The sequence below is a fragment of the Pseudophryne corroboree genome, chromosome 3 (genome assembly GCF_028390025.1).
Source record: "Pseudophryne corroboree isolate aPseCor3 chromosome 3, aPseCor3.hap2, whole genome shotgun sequence".
Classification (NCBI taxonomy): Eukaryota; Metazoa; Chordata; class Amphibia; order Anura; family Myobatrachidae; genus Pseudophryne; species Pseudophryne corroboree.
This window is the reverse complement of record NC_086446.1, coordinates 113,419,939-113,422,438: the sequence shown is the minus strand read 5'-3', so window position 1 is coordinate 113,422,438 and position 2,500 is coordinate 113,419,939. Positions and strand designations below refer to the sequence as shown.

The window sequence follows — 2,500 nt, the reverse complement described above, 5'->3', positions numbered from 1 at the left end:
GTAGAAAAGTTCTAGCAGAAACCACAAAGCTCATCTACAGCCACACCACAATGGATACGCCCAATCTCATCTGATCTTGGAAGCTAAGCAGTGTTGGGCCTGGTTAGTACTTGGATAGGAGACCACCTGGAAATACAAGGTGCTGTAGATATTTTTATACTGCCAACACCGTTCTGTTGATGCATTCCATTTTCAAACGTATTCATTTATGAACCAGTAGTTAGAAGTAGAAAAGTTCTAACAGAAACCACAAAGCTCATGTACAGCCACACCACACTGGATACGCCCAATCTCATCTGATCTTGGAAGCTACTGTAAGCAGTGTTGGTCCTGGTTAATTCTTGGATGGGAGACCACCTGAGAATACAAGGTGCTGTAGATATTTTTATACTGCCAACACCGTTCTGTTGATGCATTCCATTTTCAAACGTACTCATTTATGAACCAGTAGTTAGAAGTAGAAAAGTTCTAACAGAAACCACAAAGCTCATCTACAGCTACACCACACTGGATACGCCCAATCTCATCTTATCTTGGAAGCTAAGCAGTGTTGGGCCTGGTTAGTACTTGGATAGGAGACCACCTGGGAATACAAGGTGCTGTAGATATTTTTATACTGCCAACACCGTTCTGTTGATGCATTCCATTTTCAAACGTATTCATTTATGAACCAGTAGTTAGAAGTAGAAAAGTTCTAACAGAAACCACACAGCTCATCTACAGCCACACCACATTGGATACGCCCAAACTCATCTTATTTTGGAAGCTAAGCAGTGTTGGGCCTGGTTAGTACTTGGATGGGAGACCAACTGGGAATACAAGGTGCTGTAGATATTTTTATACTGCCAACACCGTTCTGTAGATGCATTCCATTTTCAAACGTATTCATTTATGAACCAGTAGTTAGAAGTAGAAAAGTTCTAACAGAAACCACAAAGCTCATCTACAGCCATACCACACTGGATACGCCCAATCTCATCTAATCGTGGAAGCTAAGCAGTGTTGGGCCTGGTTAGTACTTGGATGGGAGACCACCTGGGAATACAAGGTGCTGTAGATATTTTTATACTGCTAACACCGTTCTGTTGATGCATTCCATTTTCAAACGTATTCATTTATGAACCAGTAGTTAGAAGTAGAACAGTTCTAACAGAAACCACAAAGCTCATCTACAGCCACACCACACTGGATACGCCCAATCTCATCTGATCTTGGAAGCTAAGCAGTGTTGGACCTGGTTAGTACTTGGATGGGAGACCACCTGGGAATACAAGGTGCTATAGAAATTTTTATACTGCCAACACCGTTCTGTTGATGCATTCCTTTTTCAAACATATTCATTTATGAACCAGTAGTTAGAAGTAGAAAAGTTCTAATAGAAACCACTAAGCTCATCTACAGCCACACCACACTGGATACGCCCAATCTCGTCTGATCTTGGAAGCTAAGCAGTGTTGGGCATGGTTAGTGCTTGGATGGGAGACCACCTGGGAATACAAGGTGCTGTAGATATTTTTATACTGCCAACACCGTTCTGTTGATGCATTCCATTTTCAAACGTATTCATTTATGAACCAGTAGTTAGAAGTAGAAAAGTTCTAACAGAAACCACAAAGCTCATCTACAGCCACACCACACTGGATACGCCCAATCTCATCTTATCTTGGAAGCTAAGCAGTGTTGGGCCTGGTTAGTACTTGGATAGGAGACCACCTGGAAATACAAGGTGCTGTAGATATTTTTATACTGCCAACACCGTTCTGTTGATGCATTCCATTTTCAAACGTATTCATTTGTGAACCAGTAGTTAGAAGTAGAAAAGTTCTAACAGAAACCACACAGCTCATCTACAGCCACACCACATTGGATACGCCCAAACTCATCTTATCTTGGAAGCTAAACAGTATTGGGCCTGGTTAGTACTTGGATGGGAGACCAACTGGGAATACAAGGTGCTGTAGATATTTTTATACTGCCAACACCGTTCTGTAGATGCATTCCATTTTCAAACGTATTCATTTATGAACCAGTAGTTAGAAGTAGAAAAGTTCTAACAGAAACCACAAAGCTCATCTACAGCCACACCACACTGGATACGCCCAATCTCATCTGATCTTGGAAGCTAAGCAGTGTTGGGTCTGGTTAGTACTTGGAAGGGAGACCACCTGGGAATACAAGGTGCTGTAGATATTTTATACTGCCAACACCGTTCTGTTGATCCATTCCATTTTCAAACGTATTCATTTATGAACCAGTAGTTATAAGTAGAAAAGTCAAACAGAAACCACAAAGCTCATCTACAGCCACACCACACTGGAAGCGCCCAATCTCATCTGATCTTGGAAGCTAAGCAGTGTTGGGCCTGGTTAGTACTTGGAAGGGAGACCACCTGGGAATACAAGGTGCTGTAGATATTTTTATACTGCCAACACCGTTCTGTTGATGCATTCCATTTTCAAACGTATTCATTTATGAACCAGTAGTTAGAAGTAGAAAAGTT

The 2,500-nt window shown here is 41.6% G+C and overlaps 4 non-coding genes and 7 pseudogenes across 4 annotated transcripts; all 11 read left to right on the top strand.

The window, feature by feature from the left end:
- The first annotated feature begins 32 nt into the window (after positions 1 to 32).
- On the top strand, positions 33 to 151 carry LOC134890287 (5S ribosomal RNA; annotated as a pseudogene).
- A 107-nt stretch (positions 152 to 258) lies between these two features.
- Positions 259 to 382, top strand: LOC134898416 (5S ribosomal RNA; annotated as a pseudogene).
- Positions 383 to 489: 107 nt separating this feature from the next.
- On the top strand, positions 490 to 608 carry LOC134891688 (5S ribosomal RNA; annotated as a pseudogene).
- Positions 609 to 715: 107 nt separating this feature from the next.
- LOC134894799 (5S ribosomal RNA) lies at positions 716 to 834 on the top strand (annotated as a pseudogene).
- A 107-nt stretch (positions 835 to 941) lies between these two features.
- LOC134885021 (5S ribosomal RNA) lies at positions 942 to 1,060 on the top strand. Its single transcript, XR_010169149.1, has one exon. It is a non-coding gene; the product is annotated as a 5S ribosomal RNA (ribosomal RNA).
- A 107-nt stretch (positions 1,061 to 1,167) lies between these two features.
- On the top strand, positions 1,168 to 1,286 carry LOC134886882 (5S ribosomal RNA). The gene has a single exon (XR_010170958.1). It is a non-coding gene; the product is annotated as a 5S ribosomal RNA (ribosomal RNA).
- A 107-nt stretch (positions 1,287 to 1,393) lies between these two features.
- LOC134888686 (5S ribosomal RNA) lies at positions 1,394 to 1,512 on the top strand (annotated as a pseudogene).
- A 107-nt stretch (positions 1,513 to 1,619) lies between these two features.
- LOC134893447 (5S ribosomal RNA) lies at positions 1,620 to 1,738 on the top strand (annotated as a pseudogene).
- A 107-nt stretch (positions 1,739 to 1,845) lies between these two features.
- Positions 1,846 to 1,964, top strand: LOC134895737 (5S ribosomal RNA; annotated as a pseudogene).
- A 107-nt stretch (positions 1,965 to 2,071) lies between these two features.
- LOC135068954 (5S ribosomal RNA) lies at positions 2,072 to 2,190 on the top strand. Its single transcript, XR_010255145.1, has one exon. It is a non-coding gene; the product is annotated as a 5S ribosomal RNA (ribosomal RNA).
- A 105-nt stretch (positions 2,191 to 2,295) lies between these two features.
- Positions 2,296 to 2,414, top strand: LOC134901672 (5S ribosomal RNA). The gene has a single exon (XR_010175158.1). It is a non-coding gene; the product is annotated as a 5S ribosomal RNA (ribosomal RNA).
- The last annotated feature ends 86 nt before the right edge of the window (positions 2,415 to 2,500 follow it).